The sequence below is a fragment of the Gracilinanus agilis genome, chromosome 1, assembly GCF_016433145.1.
Source record: "Gracilinanus agilis isolate LMUSP501 chromosome 1, AgileGrace, whole genome shotgun sequence".
Taxonomy (NCBI): Eukaryota; Metazoa; Chordata; class Mammalia; order Didelphimorphia; family Didelphidae; genus Gracilinanus; species Gracilinanus agilis.
This window is the reverse complement of record NC_058130.1, coordinates 742,904,531-742,916,829: the sequence shown is the minus strand read 5'-3', so window position 1 is coordinate 742,916,829 and position 12,299 is coordinate 742,904,531. Positions and strand designations below refer to the sequence as shown.

General features: G+C 38.8%; 1 pseudogene; it reads right to left on the bottom strand.

Moving 5' to 3' along the window:
* Positions 1–4,509: 4,509 nt before the first annotated feature.
* Positions 4,510–10,689, bottom strand: LOC123256835 (annotated as a pseudogene).
* Positions 10,690–12,299: the final 1,610 nt, after the last annotated feature.

The following is a 12,299-nucleotide window of genomic DNA, read 5'->3' as shown; positions in this document are numbered from 1 at the left end:
TTAAAGCAGAAGACAGGATGAGAAAATGAGAGAATCATTTACCCTTAATTCTATCCCTTAAGCTCCAGTGTAGATATCTCCAACATGCATAGAGAATCTCCCTTGCATTTCCCCCCCAACCCTGATTCACATCCACACTCTACTGTGAGATCTAAAAACACTCTAACTTGGTAAAGACTTCTCTCCCTTTGACATCTATGGGCAGACTCTCAAGGCTGAAAGGAATTTGGAAAGGCACCACCACCCTCCACTCCACTGTATCTTGAAAAAGTGCCCCCTCCCTCTACACAGTGCCTGGCCTTCCAGATTTTGCTTGAAGAGAGGGGGAAGCCCACTCCCTACTCTGTAGATGAATAAATGACAAAACAGTTATTAAGTGTTTGTGATAGCAAGTCAAGTCAACAAACATTTATTAAGCACTTATTATGTGCCAGGCACTATACTAAGTGCTGAGGATACAAATAGAAGAAGAAAAAAAGGCAGTCCTGTCCTCGACATGCTAAAACTCTAATACTTGCTGCCAGGGATAGTAAGAAAAAAGCCAATAAGCCCATGACCTCAAGTAAGAGGAAAATTTCCAGATAGAACTTATATTTTAATAGAGGGAGATAACATATAAAGAGGAATAGTGGTCAGGAAGGAATATTTTGGCTTGGGGAGTCACTGGAGCGGTGAGAAGAACCGTAGGGTAGCTGATTGAAAAGTCTTTTCTGGTCATTATGGCAATACTAATTGCATTATGATTCCAGATCTGCAAAGTAGGTGAGAGAAGGAAAAGGAAGAGAAGGGGCTCTGGGGCAGATGGCAAAGTCTAATAATTTGCAAAATACAGCAGAAGGCAGAATAGGTTCACACACACACACACACACACACACACACACACACACACACACACACACATACACACTGACTAGAATAAAAGTTGTGAGTTTCAGCTCATTCCACTACTGGAGAACTTGGGTAATTTGGAGGATTTTCCTTAAACTAAAATATGATTGCCCAGCTGCAAATGATTCCTTATTCTATCATGCATTCTTTCTTCATCCTCTGTTCCTTGTCCTTGCTTCCACCTTTTGTCAAGCCTCTAAAATATAAATTGGTTAATGAAGGGTTTGTTTATGTATTGTCTCAAAATCATTCCCTCTTTTTCTTCCTTCTTTTGGTTTGTTTTGATTTGTTATGTTGTTTTTGTTGTTGTTGTTTGCCATTAGATTTTCGTTCTCAGGAGCTTTGGAACTTTGGGACTTTGGAATCACTAGCAATGTTTTCTAGGTTCATTCTAGTGGTATCATTTGTCCCCACATGAATCACCAGGAAAGAGTTATTGTTTTCATGTCTTAAGAAGAATGGGAGGATCTCTGTAATACTCCCAAATAGATACCTCAGGGATGACTATGAGATCCATTGTTTCTGACAGGTTCACATACCCATACATATATGTATGTATATGTACATATACATACACACAAGAAATATCCTTCTGTAAAAAGTCACCAGCCACCAGCCTTTCACTTCAGTCTTTTATCTTTAGTGGTAGAGAATGAGCTGTAGAAACTTGTCTCTAGAGGTCAATGCAAAATTCCCCTTGTCTTCCATCCTTGTAAGAAGTGGGATCCCTGGTCATGTATCATTCATGTTCATTGCTATTATGGCGAATTCTTGAAGTGAACTGTCATAGCAAACTGCCTATCAGCTGATTAATAATGTCTGCCCCACACACACCCACTCACCCATACTCAGGAGCTCCTGAGAAAGGATTTACCTATTTATAGCATCACCTTACCTTTCCTTGTTAATACTATTTTATGATGCCTTTGATTTTCAGTTAGCAGATGGACCTGTCCAAGTTCCAATTAATGTAAAAATTATTTTTTTACTTAGCAGGCATTTATCAAGCACCTACTATGTGCCAGGAATACTAGCTGTGAGACTCTCCTTTGTCTGCCTCAGTTTCCGCCTATGTAAAATGGGGATAATAATAGCATCTATCTCCCAGGGTTGTGATGAAGAGAAAATGAGATAATAATTATAAGGCTTAAAGTGGTAACACTTTAATATTTAATACTTTTAATATTGACTAAAAAATTTTCCCTAGAAGTCACCCTCTCTGTGGTATTAGCAATACATTCTTCTCTCTGCCCCCAACACATACAAATAATCCTTTCTGACTTTCCTGTGAGGTCTATGCTACCCTCCACCCCCCACTCTAATATCTACAGTAACTACTCCCCCCAAACAAATATGCTCAGTAAGCTATCTGAGTCCTCTGACATACAGAAGAGACCTCTAGGTCAAACTATGTGAAGAAAGAGAAATACCTTTGCCTCTCTAATTCCCAGTTTCCTTATCAGCAAAATGAAAGAATTGGAAAAGATGGTCTCCAGAGACCTTTCTAGTTCTCATTACTATGATTCTATGGTCTTAAATGTTCATCCCTCTTTCCTGAACTCCTTTACAGGCTCCTTCTCTGACATATAGACTTCCCCCAACATGTGCAGAACCTCTTCCCTCACACATACACATCTGCATACAATATACAAAAAACACTCTTTGATGTAGACTAGCCTTTCCTTCAATATATGTGGACAACTTTAGGACTTTGAGGATAGAGTTTTCTTCTCTGATCAGACTACACAGTGAATTACAGGGATTGAGAACATTATAGTGAAGATTTAAAAGATCATCCCCTGACATTCATTTTTAAGTGATGCATAATTAAGCAAGGAAGAAGAGACAATAGGTACAAGATGTCTTTCTTGTCAGTTATATTTGTGTATAGCAGAGCTCCAATGGAGAAGCATCACTGTTTCAAAGGCTAGAGGAACAGATGACTTCAATGCAAGGGTTCAAATGAATAGGAATGATTTTTTCACATAAAAAGTACACGTTTTTTACTCATTCATGAGATCACAGAGAATGTTCTAGTCCAGTCTCTCATTTTATATACATCGATACATCATTCTAGAGATGCGCACATTGCCTCCTTTACAGATGAGCTCCACAGAGGTCAGGTACCTGACTCAAGCTCAAACAGAAAGGCAGTGGCAGAATCAGGGTAAGAACCCAGATTTTTTGGCTTCAAATCCAGTGGTGTTTCCACAGTTCTTTCACTTGGTCTGCAATCATAGTTAAATTCATCAATAATGGAGGTTAGGGGGAAATGGTTAGTTTGTCTGTGGCCAGATTTCCCCTCTACAGAGTCAGAGTACATACCCAATTTGTTTGTTTCTTTTTCTTAGTGCCCATCTCGTAATGAGCCATTTAGATGATCCATTTCCAGATGGCCAAAATACAATTGCAAGACATCAGTGAAAATGAACCAGCCCAGCCAATCCTCATGAATGGATTCATGTGTGGGGCTCTTGTCCTTCTGGACATAGTCTTTACTTAAAACATCAAATCGATATCTTTATAAAACAAGTAATAGCTTTAGAATCATTCAGTGTATCTTTCATTATTTCAAAGGTGCACTTGACACTCTTTCCTCCAATTGGTGCAGATCACATCTAGGCATAAGTATCTCTATGTTCTGTGATGGCCAGAAACACACAACACAAAAACAAAGACGTTAACTTGTGGGTGACCAGCTTCCTGGGAATGAGCCATCTCTTGGAGCTCCAAGAGGCTAGTCCTTGGGGGATTAATAGCAAACCTACCAGGACAAGGACCACGGTCAGTGCCAGGCTGAAGAGGGTCCCATGGAGGCCACTGGATTTATGCTCTGAACCAGAGTCACCACCCCACCACAGTGATCTACTGGAAGACTTAGTACTGATTAAAAACTGAGTGGGCAGCTAAGTAGCCCAGTGGACTCAGAGCCAGGGCCAGAAACTAGAGTTGTTGGGTTCAGGTCTGACCTCAGAAACTTCCTAGCTGTGTAAACTTGGGCAAGTCACTTAACCCCTATTGCCTAGTCCATATAGAAGACAGTAGTAATTCTAAGATGGAAGATAAGGCATTTTGTTTGTTTGTTTTTTTTAAGCTGGACATATTGGCATGATTACTTAGGAAGAGTTTTCTTTTTTCCTGAAAGATAAAGGGAATATGATATTTGTGATATTTTAATGACCCCTATATGGTAACTTAAGAAAAATAGGTTGCAGGAGGGAAAAAGAAGCCTGAGGCTTTCTTTATAAATAAACCAATCCATTTCAGTTAAAAATGTGAATTTAAAGAAATATGAATTCATAAAATGCTCAAGTTTACCCAAAATTACATGCATAGGAATTTAATCTCTAATGAGCAGTAAGTAGCAGCAAAAACTTAAATATGATAAAAGACTTTATCAACAATAAATACAAAAGATATTTTTAGAGCAAAGAGTGAAGAAGGATTTCTCAAAGATAATAAAAGGCATCCTAATTTGCACAGAATCAGGCACAGCTCTACAAAATGGACACAGTTAATCTCTACTATACAATACAACCATTAGGATGAAATGCCTATTTGCAAATCACATCTGTTTTAAAAATGTGCTTAATTGGGATTGTTCATTCTTTTCTTGGCAGTTCATGTGTTCAGGAAAATCCAGAGGGGAGTGTGGAATTGGGTTTGTGTGGCTGCTGCATGTTTAAGCTTCCCCTCTTTGACTCTCTAATAATGGTTAATTTTTCCCAGTTCAATGAAGCTTTTGAGGACCTCATCTATTTGTATTTTCTCCTCAAGGAAATTCTGTGTGAAGGTGTTAGATTCCCATTCAGCCTCCTAAGCCTCCACCTTCAACCTCACCTGGAGGGCTATTATACTGCAGCTTTCCCTAAGTTCTTGCTTTTTTTGCATCTTTTTTTAAAATGCTGGATTCCATCTGAGTAAGCAGTTCGACCTTGTGTAGGACCATATGCCTTTTGGTTTCCAGGCTGGGATCTAGAAGGAAATTTGAAGGGGCACGATCTCCCTTGTCGGTAATGATTTCATTTGGCTGCAGCAAAGTCAAGAACTGTTCTAACAATGCTTCTTGTCCATTTGTATCTGGTCATTGTGAAGGGCCAAGTTCTGAGAGTTCTGGAAATGGATCAGGTATCTTGTAACCAAACCTATTTTGACCTGTCCACACTGGGGCATCTGTTACAGAAATAGGTAGTGGCAGATTTGAGAGGAGGCAAAAGGAACAGAAAGTTTGGGTGTAGAATAACTTGAGGCCCAAGAAATAAAAATTGTAACTGGAACAGAAGCCAAAGGCCTCTGCTTCATTTGGGGAAACTGAGGGAAGAAATTCAAAACCCTAAGTAGTATAAGGAGGCACTCTCATTGACCTCCTATATAGGTATGAAAATGCTGAACTGGAAATCCAAACTAGACAATTCTTCCAAAACTCGTTCAAGGGACTTTGAATAATTTTTCCAAAGACTAATGTCTACTAGTGAACAGGCAAGGTACACACTCCATGTTTGTCCATTGAATGATGTCACATCAGAGCATAAACAGGAGTATGTTCAGTTCCAGGACATATTATAGGAGTGATGTTGACAAATTGAAGAATATCCAAAAGAGGTCAGCCAGGATGATGAAGGACCTTAAATTCATGAACCAAATTGCTAGTAGAAAAAAAAATAATTGGGATTTTTTTAGGTTAGAAAAGAATTCTCCTAGGGAAATAATAGCTGTCTTCAAGCTCAAGAATGATTCTCTATAGAAGAAAAATTAGATTTAAGAAAATAGATTTAGAGCTGGAAAGTATCTTATGGGAATTTTAGTCCATTTTACAGATAAGGAAACTGGGGTCCAAAAAGATTGCATGAATTGTCCAAGGTCACCTTGTCTCAGAAGTATTGAGATTCAGAATCCAAACCCAAATCCGCTGATTTCAAATCTAGTATTCTAGTGTTCTGTCCACTAACCTTTCATGCCTCTTTTTTTGTCGGCTCCCACACTCCCAATTCACAGAGGTCAGAACTAGGAACAAGGGGATAAGATTTGCAGAGAGGCAAATATAGGTTTAAAATAAAGGGGGAGGTCCCAGTTAGAACTATCTTATTATAGAATAAGCTATGTCAGAATATAGGGGCGACCCTTCACTGGAGTTCTCCAAACAAAGACTAGATGGCTAAGAATTTTCTAGAAGGGACTCTTCTCCAAATGTGGGTCTGATTAGATAACCTCTGAGGCCCATTCCAACACTGGAATTCTGTAATTCCTTGAGTTATATAAATATTAATAATAATTAACATTAACATTAATAATAATTAACACAATAATATGTGGTGTGCCAGTCACTGTGTCAAGCACTTCCCAATTATTTAGAAATTATGTGGTCTTTACAACAATCCTGAGAGATAAGTCTTATTTTTATCCCCATTTTAAGGATGAGGAAACTGAGGCAGGCAAAAGTTAAGTTATTTTTTCAGAGATACACAGCTAGTGAATGTCTGAAGAACAGAGGATCCTAGATTTATTGCCCTTAGCAAACATTGTCTCAAACCCCTTCGAGTTCCAGGTAAAGAAATTGAAACCCAGAGACATTAAGGAATTTGTCCAAGGACATTCAGGTAGTCCAAGGACATTAGGGGTTTTTAGAGCACATTCCACATGTAAAGACTTCTTCATCCCTCTCTCTTCCTTTGTCACCTATTCCCCTTATCTTGAAGGGAATTAGAAAAAGCTGCCCAGAAGACAGATTGCATAATTCCTCATGCTATACCCCCTGACATTCACTCTTGAGGGACTTTTCCTGGAAGGCAGCATTCTGCAAGTTGTTGTTTAATGAACAATTAACACATATGGTGTTCAAGGATGTGATTTATTAGGCTGTAAGTTCCTGTGGCAGACAACCATGATGCTACGTCAACACTTCCTCCCACATGCCCCCAAGAAAACCAATATGCAGATGATTGGCTAAGATGTAATGGAGCCCAGCAGTGCCAGCCTGAGGGAACTAGGCAGCACCCCTCTAGAGTCAGGGAGGGGCGTGGATCTCTAGATCATGAAGGATGTGTTTTGGCAGAGAGTGATTCCTAAGACTCAAACTCCTTGCGTTTCTCCTCAGCATCGCCAGGGATTGGGATAGGGAGAAATGAGTATACCTTAGAAAGGCAGGATGCTCTAATAGATAGAATAGTCACTTCAGAATCAGACGGCCAGCTTGTGATAGGGAACACCTGAATGACCTTGGGCATGTATTTGCCTTCTTCATTCTGTTTTCTCAAAATCTAGAAAATGATAGCCACGTCTACCTATGCAGTCAAAGATTTTTTTTCCATCAAGTATTTTTAATAGGAATGAGTGTTATATTTTGTCCAAAAGCCTTTCCTGCACCTATTGGTATAATCATAGGAGTTTTGTTACTATTGTTGTTGTCATAATCAATCGGATGAACACTATTCCTTATAGTATCCATCCTTACAAAACTGGGGGAAATCCTGCTTGCAATAATGTATAATCTTGGTGATATATTATTATAGTCTCCTGGCTACACCTGCCCAAACTTAGAGAAACTAGCTAGATAGTTTAGACACACACAGACACACATAACATAACATATACACACATACATATTCATTATATTATTACACACATCATATCACACTGTCATGCACATATGTGTATGCATGTCATACAATATGTATAACATGTTGCGCATAATACATGCATACAGTGTGCATGTAATACATAACATATACATGCAATGCATATAATGTATTACATTGTGTAATATATGAATGTGACATAATACACAATGCAACATTTACATGCATATTATGTATGCATATATTGCACATGATATGTGCATGCCTACGTGTATGATGTGTGCGATAATATAATATATTTTACATATAATAACTATGTATGTATGTGTTATCTGTATATATGCATATATCTTTCTGACAAATAATGCTTAGTGTGGGGAGAGGAAGGAGGGAAGGAGATACCTGGGAATTTTAATGTTACAGATTAATTTTTTTAAAAAACCTTTACCTTCCCTCTTAGAATCAATACTATTTTGAAGGCAGAAGAGCAGCAAGGGCTAGGCAATGGGAGTTAAGTGACTTGCCCAAGGTCATACAACTAGGAAGTGTTTGAGACAAGATTTGAACCCAGGACCTCCCATCTCTGGGCTTGGCTCTCCAACCACTGAACTACATAGCTGCCCCCCTATTAATTATTTTTTAAAAGATATTTCCTCCCTCCCCCCAAAAAAAGAAAAAAATGAAGGGGTTGGACTGATTGGTTCTTAAGGTTTCTTCTAACTGAATCTACGAATTTATATCAAGCCAAAAGAGTGCATATAAAATATTTCTCCATTCTTTATCTTTCTGCTTGGAAGGAAACCAATATTTATTAAATACCTACTATTGTGCTAGGCATTGTGCTAAATGCATTATAAATATTATCTTATTTGACCTTCACATCAATCTTGGGTGGTATATACTGTTATTATCCCCACTTTACAACTGAAGAAACTGAGGCAAACAGAATTAAGTAACTTGCCCAGGGACATGAAGATAATAAATGTCTAAGTTCAGATTTGACTATTGTTATAATGATTAGAAAGGATTAGATAGCAGGAAGTAAGATGAGTGACAGGAAGGCAGATTCCAGAACTTTGGAGACTGTCAGTTAATCTTTCTCACTAATCCCTGCATGGTGGGTGCTACTTTGACTCACTGAAATCCCTGAAGGAAGAAAACTGTGTTTCCCTTGGTGTGGATATTATTTATCAAATTCAATCAAGTGACTCGGTTAAGGAGTAAGGTTGAGTGGAGGTTTTTTGGTTCAGTGGTGGACACTGAGGCAGCCTTACTCCTTCTCTTGATTTGGATTGCTGGCTGACCATCAAGACTCCTGAGAAACAGCTTGAGAAGAACATCTATCTTGGACCTTTATGTGAGCTACCCCATCTAACACAGCTGGATCTGTAACCAGCAGTCAGCTGTTAGTTTAGCTGTTAGAGTAAGTTTCTCCCCTCCTAGACCTTTGGGTGGAGATCCTAAGATCTTTAGTTCAGTTTACCCATTTCCCTTCCATTCCTATCCCAATATTTGTTAAATCTCTAATTTATAATACTCTCTCCTTGTAAATTCCTTTCCCAGATATTCTAATTGACATTTCAAGGTGTTAACTCCCATAACTGTCATCTATACCCATCCTGGCTAACCCAGAGTTTATTTGTTACTTCAATTCCTCAGGAGTCCATTTATTTACTTCAGTTAATCTACCCTTTCCAATATACCTATTTCACTATCCAAGCCCAGTGTTCTGTATGTTGAGTCACCTGGCTGCTTCTATCAATTCACATTCATTTGGGGGTTGGAGTTTAGAGAAAGAGGTGGAGGTTTAAGAGTATTTTTGTTGTTTAAAGGTTAGAAGTCTTGAAGCATGAAATAGGGCCCTAGTCCTCTCCTCCTTAACAAGCTCCATTGGCTTTCTGTGGTTTCTAAAATTAAGTATGAAATTTTCTGTGTAGCATTTAAAACTCTCCAGTCTGGTTCCAATCCACCTTTCAAGTCTTGCTCTTCTTCATTGTTTCTGCCTTTTATTTCTATACACAGCACTTAGCACAATAGGGGGAATGGGTAGAGCACTGGGTTTGGAATCAGAAAGACTCATCTTCATGAGTTCATATCCAGCCTCAGTCACTTCCTAGCTGTGTGACCCTGGGCACATAATTTTACTCTGTTTCAGTTTCCTCATCTATAAAATGAGCTGGAAAAGGAAATGAGAAATCACTTGCCACAAATCCTTGCTAGGAAAAACTCAAATGGAATCACAGAGAGTTGGATATGATTGAAACCACTAAACAATAACAACAATTAGTTATTTGCTTGTTATCTTCCCCAGTAGAGTGTGAGATCCTTGAGGACAGAAACTGTCTTTTGGCTTTCTTTGAATCCCCAGGGCTTAGTATAATTCCTGACACATAGTAGATACTTAATAAATGTTTATTAACTGGCAATTATTTAATTGAAAGCAATAAATGAATTTAAAAATTAAAAGCATAAAAGGGCTTACTACCTGCAAAAACAAAACAAAACAGAAATGAGTCAGCTCCTGCCTTGTATGAGTTTGCATTATAAAGGGCAAAGTAGGGAAAAACACATTCAGAGAAATGGTAGCATATAAAGATATTTTGGTCTGGGAAGTCACAAAAATAGCAATTTCTTAAATGATTGGTCTGTGATTTCATTGATACATGGAATTCCTGGTAAGGAAGTTCTCTGTGCAATATAGCTTGGTAACTCTTTTTCAGTTTAGTCATAGAGATTTGTCTCTAAGGTTTAATAGTTTTGCCCAAGGCCACACACTCAGTATGTATCAGAAGCTAGAATTGAACTCAGCCCTTCTGCAATTTGAGGTTGAATCTCTAATCTACTCTACCATACTGCCCCTCTGTCATAGGTGTTATTTATCCCCATTTTACAACTTAGGAAACCAAGTCAAGATGTCTTGATTCTGGCCACACAGCTAGTGCATCAATGACCAGATCTGAACTCTGTTCTTACTCATTTCAAGTCCAGTATTTTTTCCAAAATACTATCAGGTCAGAACTCTGGAGCTGATTTTATTTCCTTTTTCTAGGTCTAAGTATTTAAAGAAGAGAAGAAAGTGTCAGGCAGAGGTGTAGAGTCAGTCATCTCCAATAATCCCTAGGTGCTATGAGAACATGCCTACAGGGTTAGTTGAAACAGTATCCCCCACGGTTGACAGCTCCTGGGGAAAGACAAGGGACTGAAGGTAATTATGGCATAGAAGCATGGCGGTGTGGTGTAAAACTGCCTTCCTTGATAAGGAGGAAGGAAAAATTTCCCCCTCTGGATGTCAGACACCTTAGAGAAAAGTCTCAGCTACTCTGCCCAAGTTATGTCTCTGTCCAACAATTCAAGGCTTAAATAAACAGGCACTCATAGACTCAGACTGTCAGGATCTGGTAGGACCGTTAGGAAACATCTAGTCTAAACTCCTCATTTCACAGACAAGGTAACTGAGAACCCAAGAAAGATTTGTTCAAGGTCACACAATAGAACCAGAATTGGAAGACAGGGCCCCTGAGGTTCTAACCAGGAATCTTCCCCTTATTCTACACTGTACTGTCTCAGTTGTGATCTGTGTGCCTTAATTTTGGGGGGCTTCAGTTTCTTCATCTGTAAAATGAGGGGCTTATACTGGATAACTGCTGAGGTCCCTTCTAGGTCTGGATTTGTGATTTAATGATTCTATTTTTACAATAACCAGGGAGCCTACAGAACTCTTAACATATGCAGGCACCCTCTCAATTTCAGGGAATGGACTTGGTCTATTAGTCATACCCTGCTGTCAATCCCAAGATTCTTCCTGTGGCTTTGAACTAGGGCTGATGCATCCTACTTCCCCAGGGTTACTTACCTCAGCCTTTAACTCAAAAAAAAGGCACTTCAAAGGAAGAAGTAATAGGGAACAGATTATTGTATCATTTTCTGAGTCACTTGAGGCATCATCACTCTCCAGCCTGAGCTAGGTTTATTGCTTCTCCTAACAAATCAGATACTTCTCTGGCTCTCTTACAGAGTTTCCAAAGCATAACCTGGTCTCTCACATTCAGAAGCTCCCAGAGCTTTTGATCTTGAAACCACCTTACAGGCCAGGAGATAGACAGACAGACAGATAGATAGATAGATAGATAGATAGATAGATAGATAGATAGATAGATAGATAGATAGATAGATAGATAGATAGATGATATAGACAAATAGATAGAGGGATAGGTGATAGAAAGATGGATGGATAGATAAATAGATGAATTAATAAATAAACAAATGGATAGGTGAATGAATCAAAAAGATGGATGAGTCAATGAATGAACTATGATATTGTCCCCTCAGGGGCAAAGCAATGGAAAGTAATGGGCAGTATATAGAGAACTGGCCTTGATGTCAGTAAGAAAGATCTAGGTTCATATCTAGCCTCTGACACATACTGGCTGTGTGAACCTGGGCCAGACACCCAATTCATTAGTGCCTCCAAGTAACCCTAAGATTACTAGTTGCAGAGAAGGTGCAGATCAGAATTGGTAGAGAAATTTTCTTCATCAGGTATCATCTCTACTAATGAAAACAGAGAAGTCCTAAATTAAAAAAAAAAAATCACACACATACAAAGCTCTACTTTCTGTCTTTGCCTCTCTCTCTCTCTGGTCCTGGCTTTCCATCTATCTGTCTTTCTTCCCTATCTCTCTCTGAGTCATCCTTATTGGCTTTTTTTTCCTCCCTCAGTTCCCCATGCAATCAGCTGCCAAATCTCATCAATTTCACTTCTACACCATCTCTCCCACTATCCCCTTGTCTGTACTCATAATACTACAGTCTTTGTTCAGAAATTCATCACCTCTT